Source organism: Arachis hypogaea, chromosome 18, assembly GCF_003086295.3.
Source record: "Arachis hypogaea cultivar Tifrunner chromosome 18, arahy.Tifrunner.gnm2.J5K5, whole genome shotgun sequence".
NCBI lineage: Eukaryota > Viridiplantae > Streptophyta > Magnoliopsida > Fabales > Fabaceae > Arachis > Arachis hypogaea.
The window spans coordinates 48,997,171-49,021,780 of NC_092053.1; the positions used below are offsets into that span (position 1 = coordinate 48,997,171).

The 24,610-nt window shown below is 35.7% G+C and overlaps 1 non-coding gene across 1 annotated transcript; it reads left to right on the plus strand.

The window, feature by feature from the left end:
* Positions 1-1,534: 1,534 nt before the first annotated feature.
* Positions 1,535-1,642, plus strand: LOC112773636 (small nucleolar RNA R71). The gene has a single exon (XR_003188176.1). It is a non-coding gene; the product is annotated as a small nucleolar RNA R71 (small nucleolar RNA).
* The last annotated feature ends 22,968 nt before the right edge of the window (positions 1,643-24,610 follow it).

The window sequence follows — 24,610 nt, forward strand, 5'->3', positions numbered from 1 at the left end:
AGAAGCTTTTTCTGCTTCCTCTCCATGGTTGCAGAGGGAGATCCTTGAGTTTTAAACACAAGGGAGTCCTCATTCCATTGAAGGAATATTTCACCTCTGTCAACATTAATCACAGCTCTTGCTGTGGCCAGGAAAGGTCTTCCTAGGATGATGGATTCATCCTCTTTCTTTCCAGTATCCAGGACTATGAAATCAGCAGGGATGTAAAGGCCCTCAACCTTTACTAATACATCTTCTACTTGTCCATAAGCCTGTTTTCTTGAGCTGTCTGCCATCTCTAGTGAGATTTTAGCAGCTTGCACCCCATAGATTCCCAGTTTCTCTATTACAGAGAGGGGCATGAGGTTTATTCCTGAACCAAGGTCACATAGAGCCTTAAAGATCATGGTGCCTATGGTACAGGGTATTATGAACTTTCCAGGATCCTGTCTCTTCTGAGGCAATGTCAGTTGATCCAGATCACTTAGTTCATTGATGAACAAGGGAGGTTCAACTTCCCAAGTATCAATGCCAAATAATTTGGCATTCAGCTTCATGATTGCACCAAGAAACTTGGCAGTTTGCTCTTCAGTAACATCCTCATTCTCTTCAGAAGAGGAGTACTCATCAGAGCTCATGAAGGGCATAAGGAGGTTCAATGGAATCTCTATGGTCTCTAGATGAGCCTCAGAGTCCTTTGGTTCCTCAGAGGGAAGCTCCTTATTGATCACTGGATGTCCCAGGAGGTCTTCCTCCTTGGGATTCACGTCCTCTCCTCTCCTCACAGGTTCGGCCATGGCGCTTATGTCAATGGCCTTGCACTCTCCTTTTGAATTCTCTTCTGTATTACTTGGGAGAGTACTAGGAGGGATTTCAGTGATCCTTTTACTCAGCTGGCCCACTTGTGCTTCCAAATTTCTAATGGAAGACCTTGTTTCATTCATGAAACTTACAGTGGCCTTAGATAGATCAGAGACTAGATTTGCTAAATTAGAAGCATTTTGTTCAGAGTTCTCTGTCTGTTGCTGAGTGGATGATGGAAAAGGTTTGCTATTGCTAAACCTGTTTCTTCCACCATTATTAAAGCCTTGTTGAGGCTTTTGATCCTTCCATGAGAAATTTGGATGATTTCTCCATGATGAGTTATAGGTGTTCCATAAGGTTCACCTAAGTAATTCACCTCTGCTATTGCAGGGTTCTCAGGATCATAAGCTTCTTCTTCAGGAGAAGCCTCTTGAGTACTGTTGGATGCAGCTTGCATTCCATTCAGACTCTGAGAAATCATATTGACTTGCTGAGTCAATATTTTATTCTGAGCCAATATGGCATTCAGAGTATCAACTTCAAGAACTCCCTTCTTCATAGGCATCCCATTGCTCACAGGATTCCTTTCAAAAGTGTACATGAACTGGTTATTAGCAACCATGTCAATGAGTTCTTGAGCTTCTGCAGGCGTTTTCTTTAGGTGAATGGATCCACCTGCAGAAGTGTCCAGTGACATCTTTGATAGCTCAGATAAACCATCATAGAATATATCCAGGATGGTCCATTCTGAAAGCATGTCAGAAGGACACTTTTTGGTCAACTGTTTGTATCTTTCCCAAGCTTCATAGAGGGATTCACCTTCTTTCTGTCTGAAGGTTTGAACATCAGCTCTAAGCTTGCTCAGCTTTTGAGGAGGAAAGTACTTGGCTAAGAAAGCCGTGACCAGCTTATCCCAAGAGTTCAGGCTGTCTTTGGGTTGAGAATCCAACCATAATCTAGCTCTGTCTCTTACAGCAAAAGGGAAAAGCATGAGCCTGTAGACTTCAGGATCTACTCCATTAGTCTTAACAGTATCACATATCTGCAAGAATTCAGTTAAGAACTGAAAAGGATCTTCAGATGAAAGTCCATGAAACTTGCAGTTCTGCTGCATCAGAGAAACTAATTGAGGTTTCAGCTCAAATTTGTTTGCTCCAATGGCAGGAATGGAGATGCTTCTTCCATGTAAATTGGAATTAGGTGCAGTGAAGTCACCAAGCATCTTCCTTATATTATTATTATTTTCGGCTGCCATCTCCTCTTCCTGTTCGAAAATTTCTGAAAGGTTATTTCTGGATTATTGTAATTTAGCTTCTCTTAATTTTTTTTTTCAGAGTCCTTTCAGGTTCTGGATCTGCTTCCACAAGAATGTTCTTATCCTTGCTCCTGCTCATATGACAAAGAAGAAGGCACAGAAAAATAATAATAATAATAATAATAGAGATCCTTTATACCACAGTATAGGGATCCCTGTGTGAGTAGAAGAAGAGGGGGAGACAAAGAATGTAATATAATGGAAGAAACACAACTGTGAGGAGGCTAGATATGTGAGATGAGATGTTAGGATATGAATGAATAAATAGAGTAAGATGGGGGAGGGAAAATTTTCGAAAATTATTTTGAAAAAGAGTTAGTGATTTTTGAAAATAGTTTTTGAAAAATGTTTAATATTTTTTTTCGAAAATTTTTGAAATCAAAAATAAAAATAAAAACAATTAGTTAATTAAAAAAGAAATTTTGAAAAAGAGGGAAGATATTTTCGAAAATTAGAGAGAGAGAGTTAGTTAGGTAGTTTTGAAAAAGTTAAGAAACAAACAAAAAGTTAGTTAGTTAGTTGAAACAAATTTTGAAAAGATAAGAAGTTAGGAAGTTAGAAAAGATATTTTGAAAAGATATTTTTGAAAAAGATAAGATAAGAAGATATTTTAGAAACTAATTTTGAAAAAGATTTGATTTTTAAAATCTCAATTAATGACTTGATTCACAAGAAATCACAAGATATGATTCTAGAACTTAAAGTTTGAATCTTTCTTAACAAGCAAGTAACAAACTTCAAATTTTTGAAACAAAACATTAATTGATTATGTTATTTTCGAAAATTTGGTATAAAAATAAGAAAAAGATTTTTGAAAAATATTTTTGGAATTTTCGAAAATAACTAAGAATTTTGAAAAAGATTTGATTTTTGGAAAAGATTTTGAAAAAGATAAGATTTTCAAATTGAAAATTTGATTTGACTCATGAGAAACAACTTGATTTTAAAAATTTTTAAAAAAAGTCAACTCAAATTTTTGAATTTGATGAGAGAAAAAGGGAAAGATATTTTTTTTGATTTTTGAAATTTTTATGAAAAACATGAAAAATATGCAATGCATGAAATTTTTAGATCAAAACAATGAATGCATGCAAGAATGCTATGAATGTCAAGATGAACACCAAGAACACTTTGAATGTCATGATGAACATCAAGAATATATTTTTGAAAAATTTTTATTGCAAAGAAAACATGCAAGACACCAAACTTAGAATTCTTTAATGCTTAGACACTAAGAATTCAAAAAATGCATATGATAAACATGAAAAGACACAAAACAAAAAATCATCAAGATCAAACAAGAAGACTTACCAAGAACAACTTGAAGATCATGAAGAACACTATGAATGCATGATATTTTCGAAAAATGCAAGATGCACATGCAATTAACACCAAACTTATAACATGACTCAAGACTCAAACAAGAAACAGAAAAATATTTTTGATTTTTATGATTTTCTAATTTTTTTGGATTTTTTTTTTCGAAAATTATATGAAAAAGAAAAAATAAGGATTCCAAAATTTTTAATATGAATTCCAGGAATCTTGCATTCTTAGTCTAAAGCTTCAGTCCAGAAATTAGACATGGCTCACTAGCCAGCCAAGCTTTCAAAGAAAGCTCCAGTCCAAAACACTAGACATGGCCAATGGCCAGCCAAGCTTCAGCATTTAACACGAGAGTATATTGCTCTTGATAACAAATTGCTGCTCATCATTTATCAAGTATGTAACTTACCTCTGATGGTTTGGAAGCCTCAGTCCAAAAGAATTTAGACATGGCTTTACAGCCAGCCAGGCTTCACATGCTTTATGAAACACTAGAATTCATTCTTAAAAATCTTGAATAAAATTTTTGAAAACATTTTTATTTTTTTCGAAAACAGATGAGAAAATTTTAGAAATTATTTTTGAAAAATTTTTGAAAAGAAAACAAAAAGAAAATTACCTAATCTGAGCAACAGGATGAACCGTCAGTTGTCCAAACTCAAACAATCCCCGGCAACGGCGCCAAAAACTTGGTGCACGAAATTGTGATGTCCAGGCTCGAACAAATCCTGGTAATGGCTCCAAAGCTTGGTGCTCTGATCTTAATGCATAATTGTCACAACTTCGATACAACTAACCAGCAAGTGCACTGGGTCGTCCAAGTAATACCTTACGTGAGTAAGGGTCGAATCCCACGGAGATTGTTGGTATGAAGCAAGCTATGGTCACCTTGTAAATCTCAGTCAGGCAGATATAAAGTGATAATGGTGTTTTCGAATATTATATAATAAAATAGGGATAGAGATACTTATGTAAATCATTGGTAGGAATTTCAGATAAGCGAAAGGAGATGCTTTTCGTTCCTCTGAACCTCTGCTTTCCTGCTATCTTCATCCAATCAGTCTTACTCCTTTCCATGGCTGGCTTTATGTGATACATCACCACTGTCAATGGCTACTTTCGGTCATCTCTCGGGAAAATGATCCAATGCCCTGTCACGGCACGGCTAATCGTCTGGAGGCATCACCCTTGCCAATGGCTTCATCTTATCCTCTCAGTGAATAATATGCTCACGCACCCTGTCACGGCACGGCTATTCATCTGTCGGTTCTCGATCATGCCGGAATAGGATTTACTATCCTTTTGCGTCTGTCACTAACACCATGCAATCGCGAGTTCGGAGCTCGTCACAGTCATTCAATCATTGAATCTTACTCGGAATACCACAGACAAGGTTTAGACTTTCCGGATTCTCTTGAATGCCGCCATCATTCTAGCTTACGCCACGAAGATTCTAGTTAGGAGATCTAAGAGATATTCATTCTAGCTTAATTCATGTAGAACAGAAGTGTTTGTCAGGCACGCGTTCATAAGGGAGAAGGATGATGAGCGTCACACATAATCATCACCTTCATCACGTTCTTGGGTGCGAATGGATATCTTAGAAGCGAAATAAGAAGAATTGAATAGAAAACAGTAGTACTTTGCATTAATCTTTGAGGAACAGCAGAGCTCCACACCTTAATCTATGGAGTGTAGAAACTCTACCGTTAAAAATACATAAGTAAAAGGTCCAGGCATGGCCGAGATGGCCAGCCCCCTAAAACGTGATCAATAGTCTCCTAAGATGAACAATGGATTAAAACTGAGACCAAAGATACCTAATACAATAGTAAGAGGTCCTATTTATAATAAACTAGCTGCTAGGGTTTACATGAGTAAGTAATTGATGCATAAATCCACTTTCTGGGCTCACTTGGTGTGTGTTTGGGCTGAGCCTGAGTGTTGCACGTGCAGAGGCCATTTGTGGAGTTGAACGCCAGTTCTTGTGCCAGTTTGGGCGTTCAACTCTGGTTTTGGATCCTTTTCTGGCGCTGGACGCCAGATTTGGGCAGAAGGCTGGCGTTGAACGCCAGTTTACGTCGTCTATTCTTGGCCAAAGTATTGGCTATTATATATTGCTGGAAAGCCCTGGATGTCTACTTTCCAACGCAATTGGAAGCGCGCCATTTCGAGTTCTGTAGCTCCAGAAAATCCACTTTGAGTGCAGGGAGGTCAGAATCCAACAGCATCAGTAGTCCTTTTTCAACCTCTGAATCTGATTTCTGCTCAAGTCCCTCAATTTCAGTTAGAAAATACCTGAAATCACAGAAAAACACACAAACTCATAGTAAAGTCCAGAAATGTGAATTTAACATAAAAACTAATGAAAACATCCCTAAAAGTAACTAGATCCTACTAAAAACATACTAAAAACAATGCCAAAAAGCGTATAAATTATCCGCTCATCAGTCGTCCGATCAATCGGCATTTTTGGGTGACAAATTTCTAATCCGAACACTTTTGCATTTCATTTTTAGGTCTTTTAGGATTTTTTTTGTTGCATCTTCTTATTTTGCATATATATATATATATATATATATATATATATATATAATAAGCTTAGTCAAAATAATGAAATTTTTCAAGAAATTTATCTATAGGGCACCCCAATTGATTTGAATAAAATTTTTTTTTAGAATTTGCTTGAATTATATATATTGTGGAACATGTTTTGAGCTAGGAACACATAAGCATGTGAGTTTTGAGCCAAATCGCGTGGTTACATCATATAACCACTATTTCCATTCTTGTGTGTATTATTCTCTTTCTGTGATTGTAATCTTTGATTTATTTGATTCTTTATGTCCATTATTTTATATATGAATGCACTTATATGATTGAGGCCATTGTTTCAAATAGCTCACTTACCCAAATAACCTACCTTTTATCTACCATTGTTAGCCAACTTTGAGCCTATGCTAAACCCATTTGTTCTTAATTTTAGCACATTACAAGCCTTAAAGCGAAAAATAATAAATGTGCTTAATTTGGATCTTTGATTAGCTTAGGCTACTGAGAGTGTTTATCATTCAAATTTGGAAAGTTTGGGAACATTGGGTGAGATAAAAGTGTATTTTTGTATTTTTGTTGAAAATTTTGGGAATTAGGTACGTACTCATGTATTAATTAAATGATAAACCATATGCATTGATAATTTTATGTATACTTTATTACAAAAAAATACAAAATAAAGAAAAATAAAAAGAAAAAAAAATAGAAAAAGAAAGAAATAAAAGGGGACAAAATGCCCTAAAGTAAAGTTCACTAATAATCAATGCATATGTGTTGTGATAAAAAAGAGAATGCATGAGTATGTGAAAAAGTGAAGAATGGGTAGTTAGGTTAGCATTTAAATTGTATAGGTTGTCATAGGTTAGGTGGGAAGTTTAAGTTAATCAAAGATTCAAATTTCTAGTCCACTTGACCAAATACAATCTCATCTTGACTCTAGCCCCATTACAACCTTTGGATAAGTCCTCATGATATTTGTATGCATGCATGAAATAATTGTTGATTGTTAGATGAAAAATAAATCTTAGAAAGCATGATTAGGGAAGAATTGAGTGAATCAACCCTATACACTTGAGTGACTAGAGTGGATACACATCCGGTAAGGGTTCGATTGTTCAATTACATGTTTTCACCCATGATAATCTCTTTTCTTGCAAGTTATAAATTCTTTTCAATAACTCAATTCAATTGTGGGTTTGACTTGGTTGTGAATACCTTTAGCCATTGTGTTCATATATGTATTCTTGAAAATTGATTTATTTTGACCAAGTGGTTGCATTCATTTAGATAGATTGCATGTAGGAAGATTGCATATAGATAGTTTGTATTGAATAAATATTGATACCCTTTGTCTCTTTCTTGAGTTTAGCATGAGGACATGCTTGGTTTACGTGTGGGGAGGTTTGATAAACCCCAATTTTGTGGTTTATCTTGTGCTTAATCTGGGGGATTTTATCAACTTTTCTCACATTTACTCAATGAAATAGCATGGTTTTGTAATTCTCCGTAAATTTGTTCTTAAGAGTGAAAACATGCTTTTTAGGCCTTTAAATTGCTAAATTTAATTCACTTTAATTCCATTCGATGCCTTGATGTGTTTGTTGAGTGATTTCAGGTTTATAAGGCAAGTATTAGATGGAAGAAATGAAGAGAAAAGCATGAAAAGTGGAGAATTCAAGAAGAAATGAGCATTTGGAGAATTGAAGGCCACGCGCACGCGTCATCCACGCATACGCATGAGGAGGAATTTTGGCCAGCGACGCGCACGCGTCGTCCACGTGCATCCGTGATGCTGACCACGTGACCTCATTAAAGTGAATTTGCTGGGGACGATTTCTGAGCTTCCTAGGCCCAAATCCAACTCATTTCTGATGCTATTTGATGCAGAACTCATTTCTGGGGGATTTTATCAACTTTTCTCACATTTATTCAATGGAATAGCATGGTTTTGTGAATTTCTCTTAATTTGTGCTTAAGAGTAAAAACATGCTTTTTAGGCCTTTAAACCGCTAATTTTAATTCACTTTAATTCCATTCGATGCCTTGATATATTTGTTAAGTAATTTCAGGATTAGAATGCAAAGATTGAGTTGAAGGAATGAAGAAAAATCATGCAAAAATAGAGAATTAATAAAGAAATAAGGATTTGATGAACTCAAGGCCCCGCGCACGTGTCACTTACGCGTACGCGTGAGAAGGAGATTTGCCATCAACGCGTACGCGTGACAAGGAAAATTGCCAATGACGCGTACGCGTGACCCATGCGTACACGTGACAAGCGGCACGTGACCTCACTAAAGGATATACTCTGGGGGCAATTTCTTAGCTCAAGGAGGCCCAAACCCAACTCAATTCTGATGCTTTTGAACCCAAGGATTGCAAGGGAATGGGGGAGTAGTCATAGTATAGTTTTTCATCATGTTGTAGGTTAGAATTCTAGAGAGAGAAGCCCTCCCTTCTCTCTAGAATTTAGGGTAGTTTAGGTTAAATCTCCTTAGATTCAACTTTTAATTCTTGTTTTTATTTCAATTCTCTTTATACTTTATTGTTCTATTGTCTCAATCTTCCTAGTTTTCCTTGTTAATTTCCTTATTTTGCCATTTTTACTTTCATGAACCCTTGTTGGATTTGGATTTCTTCTAATACAATTTTATGTTTCCATATACTTTTATGTTCATCTTTGTTACTACTGTTGATTCCTTGCTTGTGTTAGTTATGGTTTTCATTAATTCTTGCATTTTGTGATGTTTACTTTTATTGCACTCTAGGTGTTTGATAAAATGTTTCCACTAGTATTAGAGTAGCTTTCTTTACTCTTGGCTTAGGCTAAGAGAATTAGGTGACCTTGAGTCATTGGGTCTCACTGAATTGGTGATTTGAGAACCCTTTGTGGTCAATTGGATAACCATTAACACTAGCCTACTACTAAGTCAATTAGTAGCTAGGTTGGGACTTATGGCTTGATGTTGATCAAGCCTATTTGACGTACTTCAAGCGTTGAAGTAGACTTTTGACGTACTTCAAGCATAGAAGTAGACTTGATGGGTTGGTCCCTCATAATTGTCAATATATGGTTCGTAGATAAGGATGGTGATCTCAATTTCCATGCCTTAGCCAAGAGTTCTTTTCCCTTTTCTTTATTAGTTAATTGTCATTCACTTTCTTGTTATTTACTTTTTATGTCAATCACTAAATCAAACCCCTTTGTTCCTTCATAGCCAATAATTGAGTACTTCATTGCAATTCTTTGTGAGACGACCCGAGGTTTAAATACTCTCAGTTATTTTGTTGGGGTTTGTACTTGTGACAACCAAATTAAAACTTTGATTGAGTATTATTTGTTGGTTGAAAACTATACTATCAACGGAATTATTTATGTGAAATTCCTAACCGACGGTAATAACTCTATCACCTCCATAGTGCCGTCATCTTGATCTTCGTCTTCATCTGAACCAACGACATCATAATTGCTTTCAAACTCTTCCTCAGTGTCACTATTGTAATTTTCCCGTTCAATATTTCAATCGGGTTCAGATTGTTCAAACTCAATATATAACTCAATGAATGACATCCGAGAGCGACTTTCAATATACATTGAAAACATCTCTTGCATGCTCGCTTCATTGGTTACATATTTGGTTTAAATTGAATGAATCCACCAAATACTAGTATAGGATACCTGTATAAAATACATGATATTCTCTTTGACATTTCAGAATCTATCTTCTCATAAATCACACCTTTTAGTTCTTCAAATGAGATTGTGAATGGAATAACAATATCTAACAAATTTTCACAAACAAATTTCACTCCTTCAGATGTTTGTAATAAAATATGACTAAAATAATGTACTTTTAATACGACTCTATCATCCATTTTTCCCTCACATGAACATGAAATTCACTGTAATTATTTTCAAGCACAAATAAAATGATAGTTCTGGAGGAGCTGAGGAAAGAAGAAGAAGAAGAAGAGATCTGTCAACTCAGGGACGAGTTACACACACACACACACACATATAAAACAAATCGGTTGGTCCAATTTATATTGACACATTCAATATATATATATATATATATCAAATCGGATAGTCCGATTTGCTCTCCCCGAACTAAAAAAAATAAAACTATATTCAAACTATACCGTGAACACCTCTACTGATACCAATTGTCTTCGTAGTCTTATCAAGAATATATAAATATATTAAGATGATTATTAAAACTAATATATATATATATATATATATATATATATATATATATATATATATATTCTTTCTGAAGCAAAGGAGGGCAATGATATCGGATTTTTGAAAATATGTCTAAACTCTTCCGTTCACTCTCTAGACGTCTCTCCATTAGGGGATCTTCACCGTCTTCTTCTTTACCCCATTCTTCTTCCAATCCTCTTATTTTGAAAGTAACTCGGCCTGAGGAACTTTCTCCCAAACACAATATCTTCGAAGAAGAAGTGTGCTTTGAAGATATCAATCAAGTCATAGACAATTGGAAAATATCAAAAATCCCTCAAGATGAGTTATATGTCCCTGATGACAACAAAAGAAAACCAGATTACATTATCAAAACCGCTGAAAATAATATTCCTCTAGGACCAGACTCCGGTGAGGAATTCCATCTTTTAACCAAATAATCTGTCAGAGAACATGCCCGTCACTACAAATATCTTCACATATGGTGTGTCCAAGTCGCTGTCAAGCCTCTCATCAGAGAAGGTTTGAATGCTTCCATCCTTATGTGCCTTAGAGACATTAGGCACAATGATTTCCTAGATTCCTTACTCGGAAGAGTTGAAACAAGCCTTGGACACGGTCCAGTTTACTTCAACTATTTTCCAAAACAAACGGTCAGTTTGTTAGATGTCAACATCCTTGACTCCCTTTTTCTAAGCATCCGAATTCATGGTCTTAACATGAAAGAAGGATCCATCCTAGCCGCTTTAATCTATAGGATTCAATACAAGATCATGAACACTTGTAATTCTAGAGTCCTTCTTAAATCCCAAGATCGTAAAACTACTTTGTTTGTCACAGACATGACAAAGGCCAACGTCACGGTCCTAAGGCTCATAAAGTGGGATGAAATTGACCTTCCCTAGTCATGGTCAATTGATAGAGCCATTCCAATGCAACCTAGACAAGCACCTCTCTTACGAGAAATAAAACAGGATGAATCAGGAAAAGTAGAGATTTTCTTTGACAGACGAAACTCTTTTTCCTCCAGATCGGAAGCAGGAACATCTAATGATTTTGCTTTAGCAAGAAGATCTTTTTCTATGACTTCACAATCTCAGTTTTCAAGTAAAATTCCCAGATCTGTAAATTTTGGAATTAACATTTCAGGAGTACAAAATAATTCAAACATTTCTCAACCATTTTATCAAACTGATGATGATGTTGAATTACAATCTATTCAATCTCCAACATACTCTTCTTTGAATGATGATGCCCATGAATAGCACAGAATTTGTTATAAACAAAGAAACTTTACGAAAAAACCTTTACTCTAAGGAATATAATCTCCATAGAGAATGGTATTTACGTACATATACAGCTTCTCAAATCTCATCATTTAAAGAAAAGTATTACAATTTTCTCAATGAGGCCAGAATGCATATTCCTTTCTTTGAATGGTTTCATGCTTATTCCATTAAAATAATATCAATTATCTTTTTAAAAATAAAAAACTTTCGTCATCAGTGAATGTTATTTCAACCTGGAAAGTTAAAGATGGAAATTTAATCGGATCTGAGTTTTCTCCAAAAAGATCTTTTGTTATTTCAAATACGGAAGGACATAACCCGGTTATGGCCTCTCCATTTAAAACGAAAAATGTAGATGAAGCTGTCGCCCCAAAAGATATTAAAAATCTCATTGAACAATCAAATTATACTAATAGGTTTTTACAATGTATGGGTGACAACTTTTCATCTTCAGGATCTTTTTTGTCTTTGAAAAATGTTCATGAAGCCTCTACTTCTAAAACTATTGAAAAATCCCTTTTTAAACCTTTCAAAATGAGTAGCAAGGCTAAATAGAGTCTTAAAACTTCTATTTTGAAACAAGAATCTAGTGATTCTGAAGTCATGCAAAAGATCAACCAACTCTTAAATCGTCTTAGTACTGTCCCTGAAACTCCTACAAACTCTGGTGAATCTACATTTCAGATACAAACTCGCGCATCCAAAGCCATTAATGCCCTTAACCAAGACTCTAATGAGTCTTCTTCAGACCAAAGTGACGATTCTGGAAAATCATCCCTCAAAGTTAGCCCTATCATGAAAACTTCTATGACTAAGTAGAAGAGTTTAACCAAACCCTCTGCACTTAGTTTTAATCGTAAGTTTGCCCCTGATCTAGCTCTCAAAGAAAGAGAACTAGGTTTTGTCAGCTTCAATGCCAACAATGTCTATGAATGGAACATAGATGGCAAAACTGAATACAACATCATGAGCATGCTCATGAAACCTCTGAGGAAGCAATAGCCAATGTTATTGTTTCTGGATTCTCAGGTTAACTCAAAGGTTGGTGGGATAACTACCTTTCTGATGACAAAAAATAATCAATTTTTTCTGCCATAAAAGTTAATGATCAAAACAAACCCATCCTTGGAGATGACGGGGAGCCTATCCTTAATGCTGTTAACACTTTAATCTTTACAATAACAAGCCATTTCATCGGTGACCCATCTCTTTGGAAAGAACGTTCTGTTGAATTACTTTCCAATCTCAGATGCAAAACTTTGTCTGACTTCAGATGGTACAAAGACACCTTTCTTACTAGGTCTATACTAGAGAAGACAGTCAACAACCTTTCTGGAAGGAAAAATTCCTAGCCGGACTTCCCAAATTCCTGGGAGATAAAGTAAGGGACAAGATTCGTAGCTTAACACCAGATGGGATAATTCCCTATGATGCGTTAAGTTATGGCCAAATTATCTCTTTTATCCAAAAAGTTGCTCTAAAGATCTATCAAGATGATAAGATCCAACGGCAACTTGCTCGTGAGAAAAAATAAAATCGTATCAATTTGGGAACTTTCTGTGAACAATTTGGTTTTCCTGCGTGTCATTCGAGGAAATCTAAAAGATCATCCAATCAAAAAGTTTTTAAACCTTATCCTGAAAATAATTTCAGAAGACCAAGAAAAAGTTTTCAAAGAACCAAGAATGAAAAAGGTTTCCAAAAGAATTTCCAAAAGTATCCCCAGAAAAATCCCATTATTTGCCATACATGTAAAAAACCAGGACATGTTAGCAAATACTGTAGGTTAAAAGAAAAGATTAATAATCTGAATCTTGATCCTCAGATTGAGGAATAGATTAACAATCTTTTAATCGAAAGTTCAGATGATGAATCTGGACTAGAATCCTCGGATGATATCAATAATATCCAAGTTGATGATATTAAATCATCCTCGGATTCCAATGTCAAGAAAATTAATGTTTTATCCAAAGATCAAGATCTCTTATTTGATGCTATAGAAGCTGTTGAGGATCCAGAACAAAAGAAAGACTTTCTTTTGAAATTAAAAAAATCTTTACAAAAGGAAAAGAAACCCTAGAACCTTGTCCTTAGTAATAAATATGATGTTAAACCCATTTTCAAAAAATTAGAAAAATAAGTTATTCGTCTTATAACCATTCAGGATCTCCATACTGAGGTCAACAACCTTAAAAAATAAATTCGAGAGATCAAAAGAAATCAAGACAATCATCAACTCATTCTCTCACAATTAATGCAAGAAGAAGAGTCTGATGATGAAGAACTTGATTCTCTTATAAAGCAACCTGAGTTTTCAGAAAAACAAGAAAATGAAATTTCTAACGACAATGATGAAAAAGAAATCCTGAGAATAATAAACATATTTTCATTTATGAAATTTCGTATTAATATCCGGATTGTCGTTAAAGATTTTGTTCTTGAAACCATAGCACTTTTTGACTCAGGTGCAGATTCAAATTGTATTAAAGAAGGTCTGATCCCCACAAAGTATTTTGAAAAGACTACTGAACGTCTTAGCTTGATAATGGGTGAAAGACTAAATATCAAATTCAAATTATCCAACGCTTTTGTTGAAAAGGGTAATCTTAGGATTCTGACCAATTTCATCATAGCAAAGGATATCAAAATCGATGTAGTCCTGGGGACGCCTTTTATAATCCTTTTGTATCCATACCTAGCAGATTTTTCTGGAATTACCTCTTATGTGGGTGGACAGGAAACTTTCTTTGAATTTCTAGACTCACCAATCCAAAAATATCTGAACCTAATTGAATCTAAAACTAAACAGATTTGTTTTTTGAAAGAAAAAATCTCTTTCAAAATCCTTGAATCCCAACTTTTCCAACCAAGGATTCAAGAAAAAATCAAAAGTCTTTTAAATCAAATTGAAAAGTCAATCTGTTCAGATCTGTCTTATGGCTTCTGAAAAAGGAAAGAACACATTGTTGATCTTCCTTATGAAAAAGATTTAAAAGAATCACGAATCCCTACAAAAGCTCGCCCTATTCAAATGAACGAGGAGCTTTTGCAGCATTGTCAAAAAGAGATTAAAGATCTTTTGGACAAAGGATTAATTTGTCCAAGTAAGAGTCCTTAGCCCTGCTCAGCTTTTTATGTCAATAAGCAAGCTGAGATAGAACGAAGAACCCCCAGGCTTGTCATCAATTACAAAGCTTTGAACCAAGCTTTATAGTGGATTCGTTATCCTATCCCAAACAAAAAAGATTTGCTCAATAGGCTAAACTCAGCAAATATCTTTACAAAATTTGATATAAAATCTGGTTTTTGGCAAATCCAAATCAAAGAATCTGACAGATATAAAACTACATTTACAGTTCCATTCGGTCAATATGAATGGAATGTAATGCCGTTTGGTCTGAAAAATGCCCCATCTGAATTTCAAAAAATCATGAACGATATTTTTAACCCATATTTAAACTTTGCAATCGTTTATATAGACGATGTCTTAATCTTCTCTCAAACTTTAGGAGAACATTTCAAACATGTTAAAACTTTTATGTACATCATCCAGAAAAACGGACTTGCTGTTTCTAAATAAAAAATTGTCCTTTTTCAAACAAAAATCCGTTTTCTTGGTCATATGATTTCCCAAGGAACTATAACTCCAATCGAAAGATCAATTTTATTTGAAGAAAAGTTCCCAGACTATATCTTTGACAAACCTCAACTCCAGAGGTTCCTAGGATGTCTTAATTATGTCTCGAAATTCATCCCAAATCTTAACAATCTTATTAAGCCTCTTCATGATAGGCTTAAGAAAAATCCTCCACTTTGGACGGACAAACATTCTAAGATCATCAGATTTCTTAAAACTAAAGTTCGCAATCTTCCTTGTCTGTACCTACCTGTTCCCATGCATTCAAAATCATTGAAACAGATGTATTTGATTTAGGATATGGTGGTATCTTGAAACAAAAATTGCATGATAAAGAGTGTATCATTGCATTCACATCAAAGCATTAGAATAGTACTCAACAAATCTATTCCACCATCAAAAAAGAAATTTTAGCCATCGTTTTGTGCATCACAAAATTCTAGTCTGATTTACTCAATCAAAAATTTTTAGTCCGAGTTGATTGCAAATCGGCTAAAGAAGTTTTACAAAAAGATGTTAAAAACCTTGCATCAAAACAAATTTTTGCCAGATGGCAAGCCATCTTAAGCATATTTGATTTCGATATTGAGCACATCAAAGATAACTCAAATTCTCTCCCTGACTTTCTCACACGTGAATATTTGCAGGGAGACAAGCAAGGACAAGATGCCTAAAAAGGCAACATTAGCGTCTATAAGAGGCAGAGGCATTCGCCTAGCCCTACCAGGGCCAACCAAAAAATCAGGGTCAAGCACCCCAACTGGGTCATCCATCCAACAACCTACCCAACAACCTTCTACAAATCCAGCCCAATAATCCATTGAACTAGCAATCAATCAAGCCAAACAGACTAAGGCAGACTACGCCTTCCCAATCGAAACCCTCTTGGCCTTACAAGACCAAGGTCTCACTAAAATTAACAAAAAATCTTGGGCTGACATTTGCAGTGAGTCAGATGAAGAAATTGACTTAACTCAACTGATATCCCAAGTAGCCAACCAAAAAATAGTCGTACAAAAACCAAGAGAAAAGGCCATAGTCCTAACACCACAAACATCCACAATCACTACCAAAACAAAAAAAAACCCAGGCCAATTACATATCCACAAACAAATACTCAAACATTATCCAAATGGAGCCTGAATTTTGGGATAACTCCCCAAACAAAGTCATCCCAAAAATCTTTCCTACTGGATTCCATTTCAAGCCATTTGCACCCAATAAGACTCGCCAATTTTATGAATTCATTTTAATAGATACTGACTCAGTATCTATTAAACATTACAAGGACAAAACCAATCCTGACTTCATAACCCATTCAAAGATCCAAATCCTCAAAGTTTTGACCCCAAAGCAATTTGGGAACAATCTAAACAAAACCCAAAAGTTTTCTCAAAATTATGACCCAATAGGTTTTAATTATTGGGACTACATGGAAGCCTGGACTAAAATATTTTGGTTTCAAAATACTCAGTATAGACATTCATGGTTAATCTATTTTAAAAGAAAATCAAATTATGTTTTTCCAAATTGGTTCTACTAATGGTGGGACTTCTTTGGGCCAATCCCAGAAATCCTACCCTCACCTACCGATGAAGGGTATAAACTTTTTCAATCAAAATTTGACATTCAGGAAATATGTGTTCCTGTAATGTTAAAATTTTCTCAATTTTCCCACTGGCATGGGTATTCTCCTGGCAGTACAAATATACAAAACCAGACCACCCTAAATCATTTCCAATCTTACAAAGGCATGGTTACGTGAAATGGTGGTCTCAATTTGATTCATCAATGGCCTATTCAGAAAAGGTCAGAGAATGGTTCAAAACCAATCCCAGTAGTCAGAAGATCTCAGATCCAGAACGGCTTCGTTTCTCAATCAAAAAGATCAAATCCAGGCAGCCCTCGTAGCCTCACAATCGAAAGGGTCAATCAAAGGAAAGCTTCAACAAATCCTTCTCTTACTTCAAGAAGATGAAGAGTCCTCATCTGAGGAAGAATGTGATGAACAAGATCAAGATAGACAAACTGAAGAAGATTGTTTCGAAGTTTGCCTAGGTGATGATTAAAACCCAAAAAATGTAATTACCAAGACAATATAGGGAGTTGTTTGAAATCGGTACTGTAGATATAGTTCAGGTCACACTTACCTACACTGTAGAAACAGTAGAATTGTCAATTATAAAAGGCGGCTTTGCTCTCATTGTAAGGCACCCTTCAGTTTACACAATCATAGAGATAGGTTAGAGAGAGAAGCTCTGAGTGTTCTCTTGTAAGCTCTTCAGCTCCTCTTCTTTTCTCTTCTTCTTTTCAATCAGTTTTCTAATAAATATTTACCCAGTTCCTCATCTTCGTGTTTTTCATATTTAACTTTCTGCTTCTGCATATGTGTGCGGACTACCGCCACATCTAACTTCATACTAACTTGCATATGCGTGCGGATTACTGGTGCACTGAATTTATGATTACACTTTTCACAACTCCGCACAACTAACCAGCAAGTGTATTGGATCGTCCAAGTAATACCTTACGTGAGTTAGGGTCGATCCCATAGAGATTGTCGGCTTGAGACAATCTATGATTATCTTATAATTCTTAGTCAGGAGATTCAATTGATATAATTGATTTTGTTTATGAAAAGTAAATAACATGAAATAAATGGTACTTGTGATTCAGTAGTGAGAAACAGGTTGAGGTTCCGGAGATGCTCTGTCGTCTGGATCTCTACTTTCCTATTGTCTTCTTCTCCAAACACGCATGGCTTCCTTCAATGGCAAGCTATATGATCCTCTCGGATGAAAAATACCAGGTACGATCTCTGCACGGCTAATCAACTGTCGTATTTTTCGTCTCGGATGAAAAATATCAGGTACAGCTACGGCACGGCTAATCATCTGTCGGTTCTCACTAGCGTCGGAATAGGATCTCTCTATCCTTTTGCACACTGTCATTGCGCCCAACATTTGTGAGTTTGAAGCTCGTCACAGTCATCCCCTTCCAGATCCTACCCGGAATACCACAGACAAGGTTTAGACTTTCCGGATCCCAGGAATGCTACCAATTGGTTCTAGCCTCTACCACAATGGTTCTGATCTCACGGACTCGGTCCGTGAATCAGAAACCCAAGAGATACGCACTCAAGCTATTGCCCAATGACTACATTGAGCTCAGGTAGAACGGGAGTAGTTTTCAGGCACACGTTCATAAATGTGAGAATGATAATGAGTGTCACGGATCATCATCTTCTCCAGATTGAAGTATGAGTGAGTATCTTAGAACAGAATCAAGCGTGATTGGATAGAAAACAGTAGTAATTGCATTAATCCATTGAAACACAGCAGAGCTCCTCACCCCCACCTATGGGGTTTAGAGACTCATGCCGTAGAAGATACAATATGAAGTGTAAAAAATGTTATGAGTTGCAAAATGAATCTCTAAAAGTAGTTTTTATACTAGACTAGTAACTTAGGTTTACAGAAAATGAGTAACTAAGTGCAGATAGTGCAGAAATCCACTTTCGGGACCTACTTGGTGAGTGTTTGGGCTGAGCTTTCAAGCTTTCTTGTGCATATACCTCAAGTTGGAGTTAAACGCCACCCTGGGTGCCAAAATGGGCATTTAACGCCAAGAATTATGCCAGTTCTGGCGTTTTACGCCAGAAAGTTTTTGGCTGGCTTTCAACGTCAGTTTGGGCCATCAAATCTCGAGAAAAGTATGAACTATTATATAATTCCGGAAAGCCCAAGATGTCTACTTTCTAACCCAATTAAGAGCGCGCAAATTAGGCTTCTGTAGCTCCGGAAAATCTACTTCGAGTGCAGGAAGGTCAGAATCCAACAGCATCTGCAGTCATTTTTCAGCCTATGAATCAGATTTTTGCTCAGGTCCCTTAATTTTAGCCAGAAAATACCTGAAATTATAGAAAAATACACAAACTCATAGTAATGTCCAGAAATGTGATTTTTGAATAAAAACGAATAAAAATATAATAAAAAGTAACTAAATTATACTAAAAACTATGTAGAAACAATACCAAAAAGGGTATAAATTATCCGCTCATCACAACACAAAACTTAAATTATTGCTTGTCCCCAAACAACTAAAAACAAAATAGGATAAAAAAAATAGAATATACAATAAATTTCAAAATATCAATGAAGCTTAGTCCCAATTAGATGAGCGGGACTAGTAGCCTTTTTGCTTCTAAACAGTTTTGGCATCTCACTTTATCCTTTGAAGTTCAGAATAATTGGCATCCACAGGAACTCAGAATTCAGATAGTGTTATTGATTCTCCGAGTTCAGTATGTTGATTCTTAAACACAGCTACTTTATGAGTCTTGGCCGTGACCCTAAGCATTTTGTTTTCCAGTATTACCACCGGATACATAAATACAACAGACACATGACTGGGTGAACCTCTTCAGATTGTGACTCAGCTTTGCTAGAGTCCCCAGTTAGAGGTGTCCAGAGCTCTTAAGCACACTCTTTTGCTTTGGACCACGACTCTAACCACTCAGTCTCAAGCTTTTTACTTGGACCTTCGTGCCACAAGCACATGGTTAGGGACAACTTGATTTAGCCGCTTAGGTCAGGATTTTATTCCGTTGGGCCCTACTATCCATTAATGCTCAAAGTCTTGGATCCTCTATACCCTTGCTTTTTAGTTTAAAGGGTTAATGGCTTTTTCTGCTTGCTTTTTCTTTTACCTTCTCTTTCTTTATTTTATTTTATTTTATTTTATTTTATTTTTTTCACCATTTTTGTGTTTTTCACTGCTTTTTCTTGCTTCAAGAATCAATTTTATGATTTTTCAGATTATCAATAACATTTCTCTTTCTTCATTATTCTTTTAAGAGCCAACAATTTTAACATTTATATGCTTCACTATGAAAAATATGCACTGTTCAAGCATTCATTTAGAAAACAAAAAGTATTGCCACCACATCAAAATAATTAGACTAATTTCAAGATAAATTTCGAAATTATGCACTTCTTGTTCTTTTGCAAATAAAAACATTTTTCATTTAAGAAAAGTGAAGGATTCATGGAATCATTCATAGCTTTAAGACATAGACTCTAAACTTTATTGATCATGGAATAAAAATAAGACATAAAATAAACATAAAAGCAGACTAATAATAATAAAAGAAAGAAAATTAAAGACATAAAAATAAATGACTCTAATACTAATGCTTATGTAACTCTTAAAATAGGTTTCTAATAATAAAAGTTATCATAGAGGGGTAGGTGCTCCTTCAATCTGTGGGACGTCCAACTCTTCAAGGGACAGCTTCTGACGCTTTAGCTCCTGTATTTCACGCCCTTGTTTCTCTTGTTCTATGAGCATTTTGTAGAGCATGCTGTTTTGATTCTGGTGCTCTTCTTTGAGTTGATTCACAGCTTCCTGCAGCTTGGTGACAGATGCTTCTAAGTGGGCCCAATAGTCAAATTGAGGATTTTCTGGGAGGAGCTCATGCGCCCCCCTCTTGATGAGGTTATCTTGAATTTGAGGTCCATCCATCACTTTTTTGGTGATTGGGCGTTCAACTGTGATATATTGGTGCACGAAATCGTGATTGTTCATTCCCTAGCAACGGCGCCAAAAACTTGGTACGCACGTTCATAATCTCAATTCTTTGTCACAACTCCGCACAACTAACCAGCAAGTGCACTGGGTCATCCAAGTAATAAACCTTACGTGAGTAAGGGTCGATCCCACAGAGATTGTCAGTTTGAAGCAAGCTATGGTCATCTTGTAAATCTCAGTCAGGCGGATTCAAATGGTTATGGAGATTTGATAATTAAAATATAAATAAAATATAAACTAAGATAGAGATACTTATGTAATTCATTGGTGAGAATTTCAGATAAGCGAATGGAGATGCTTTGCTCCTTCTGAATCTCTGCTTTCCTACTGCCTTCATTCAATCATTCATACTCCTTTCCATGGCATGCTGTATGTTGGGCATCACCGTTGTCAATGGCTACTTCCCGTCCTCTTAGTGAAAATGGTCCAAATGCACTCTCACCGCACGGCTAATCATCTGTCGATTCTCGATCATGTTGGAATAGGATCCAGTGATCCTTTTGCGTCTGTCACTACGCCCAACACCCGCGAGTTTGAAGCTCGTCACAGTCATCCCTTCCTAGATCCTAATCGGAATACCACAGACAAGGTTTAGCCTTTTAGGATCTCAGGAATGGCCGCCAATAATTCTAGCTTATACCACGAAGACTCCAATCTTTCGGAATGGAGGCTAAGAGATAAACGCTCAATCCATGGTAGAACGGAAGTGGTTGTCAGGCACGCGTTCATAGGTTGAGAATAGTGACGAGTGTCACGGATCATCATATTCATCATGTTGAAGTGCAAGCGAATATCTTAGAATAGGAATAAGCTTGAATTGAATAAGAAAACAATAGTACTTTGCATTAATTCATGAGGAACAGCAGAGCTCCACACCTTAATCTATGGGGTGTAGAAACTCCACCGTTGAAAATTACATAAGTGAAAGTGGTCCAGGCATGGCCGAATGGCCAGCCCCCCTAATCGTGATCAATAATCAAAAGTGATACAAAGATAGTCTCAAAAGTGATCAAAAGATGTGAAATAAATCACTAAAAGTAGTTTTTATACTAAACTAGTAGCTAGGGTGAAAGAGCAGAAGACTGATGGTTTAGAGGTTATAGTAAACTCTCGTTGCAAGTATAGTTACTAAACCAAGCAATCAACCTTTCTTACAAACGTTTTGGTTGTCACAAGTAACAAACCCCAAAATAAATTGATAACCGAAGTATTCAAACCTCGGGTCGTCTTCTCAAGGAACTGTAGGGAAGTGTGTTCTTATTATTGGTTATGGAGATTGTAAATTGGGGTTTTGAGAATGAGGAGTGAATAGTTTAATTAGCAATTAAAGTAAATGAAGAGCAAGTAATTTAAATGGCAAGTAAAATAAATAAATGACTGTAAATAAACTTTTGGCAAGGTATGAGAAATTAGAGGTCCTATCCTAGTTATCCTTATCAATGATGATGAGAATTGAATCTTAATTCCACTTTGTTGACCCTTACCAAGATAAAGGAAGGTCAATGGATTAATTGGTTTGATCTTCGAATCCTATTTATTTCCTAAGAAGAGATTGGGATTATTGAAGTTTAATTCAATTAACAAAGATAACAATTATCATTCATGTTTGAGTTTGATAACTCCTGAGTTACTGATTTCTTAACCAAGACCAAAAAGGAGAAAAGTAAATCTACTGGAATAAAAATGTCTTCAGATGGGAATAACAATAATGTAAATAAGAGAAAGCAATATTAAACTGAAATACCTAAAATAACATTAATTCAAAAGAGTAATCTATAACATGGAAGAATTCATAAATTAACTTGCAACATCAAATAACCAACTAAAGTGATGGAATGAATAAAAAGTAAAAGGGAAGCTTAAAGTAAAAGAACATTGAACCTGGGATCGAGAGTCACTCCTAAAACTAAGAGAAATCCTAAATCCTAATCCTAAGAGAGAGGAGAGAATCTCCCTCTCAAAACTAAATCTAAATCATGAAAACTAAACTAAAGTGGTCTTTCCCTGATTGGATGCATTCCCCCACTTCATAACCTCTGGTCTATGCCTTCTGGACTTGGATTTGGGCCAAAAAGGGCTTCAGAAATCGCTGGGAGCATTTTCTGCAATTTCTGGTGCGTGGCCTCTGTCACGCGTCCGCGTGGGTCACGCGGTCACGTCATTTGGAGTTTTTCTTGTCACGCGATCGCGTCAGTCATGCGGCCGCGTCGCTACTTCTTCGCGCTTGGCATGCGTCCGCGTCGCCCATGCGATCGCGTGGATGCTAGTTACTTCACAAACTCCATTTTATGCTTTCCTTCCATTTTTGTATATTTCCTTTCCATCCTTTAAGTCATTCCTGCCTTAGAAAATCTAAAACTACTCAACACACTAATCACGGCATCGTATGGAAATAAAGGTAATTAAAATAATTAATTTTAAAGCATAGGAAACATTTTTTTTACATACATCATATAATAAGGAAGGGAAAGTAAAACCATGCAATTAATATGAATAAGTGGGTGAAAGATTGAATAAATCACTCAAACTAAGCACAAAATATATCATAAAATATGGGTTTATCAACCTCCCCACACTTAAACAATAGCATGTCCTCATGCTAAGTCCATGAGTAATGTTAGGTTGAAGTGGTGGAATATCATGCAATGCAATCTAATCTAAATACAACTACCTATATGAATGATGCATCATGCAATTCTAGTTTTTATTCACTTGTATATAAAGCTTGCATGTAGTTGAATTAATTCACATTCTCAAGGAGTCATATATATATATATATATATATATATATATCCAAACCTTAGATAGTGATAAAGTGCCTTTACAATTGAGATAGGAGAGAAAAACATTTTATAAACTTGCAAGACAATTAATAATTTAGCAGAGATATATGTTAATGAGCTATTGAACCCTCACTGGATTTTGTGTTTACTCTCTAGTCACTCAATGTTTATTGGGTTAATCACCCTATTCTTCTTTTTATTCTTACTTTCTATAACTATGTTCTTCATCTAACCAATCAACAATTATAGAATATAGACATACCAAAAATCATGAGGTCTTTAGTTAAGGTTGTAATGGGGCCAAGGTAAAGGTAAGGGTATATGTATAGGGCTAAGTGAGCTAATAAGTGAATCCTCAATTAGTCTAAGATCTCACCTAACATACATACTTTCTAAAGCAAAGCTTCTTTACCTATTTTCCCATATTTTCCCACTTTTGATGTTACATGCTCATGTTTCAATGTTTATTATTTTTATCACATGTGTATTGCTTTATTTCTCATTTGGGGAATTCTTTTGTGTCTCCTTTATTCAACTATTGAAAAAAAAAACATTTTTTAATGCACATAGTAATTCAATTATTTTGATTTTACATGAGCATGCTTCCCAAAACTTTTATTTTGAATTATTTTATTCTTTTTAACTTTTCTACCTTTTGTTTTTATCATCCATGCTCCCAATAGGTTTCCCACATGTAAACCATACACAATTTCTATAACTAATAAGTTAGAATTGCTACTAAAACTAAATGGCTAGAATATGAACTAAAGTGCAACATAGAATAAATACATAAAAATAGTAATATATATAAGTACTGAGAAAATAAAAATAAAAATAAAGAGAAAAATACAGAAATATAGCAAAATAAATAAAAAGAGTATGTAGTGGTTCACCAAAAAAAGAACGCCAGAGATGGCGACCTCCCCACACTTAAAATGTAGCATTGTCCCCGATGCTCACTCGAGTAGGGTGTGAAGGGGTGTCATCACTGGAAGGGTGGGTAGCTGGGGTCTCTGTGGTGGTGGTCTGAGGATCAGCCTGCTGCAGAGGAGGTGCTGATTGGATAGGGATCTCAGGGTCTACAGCCTGAATCTGAGGCGGAGCCTCCTGATGTGATGCTGCCTG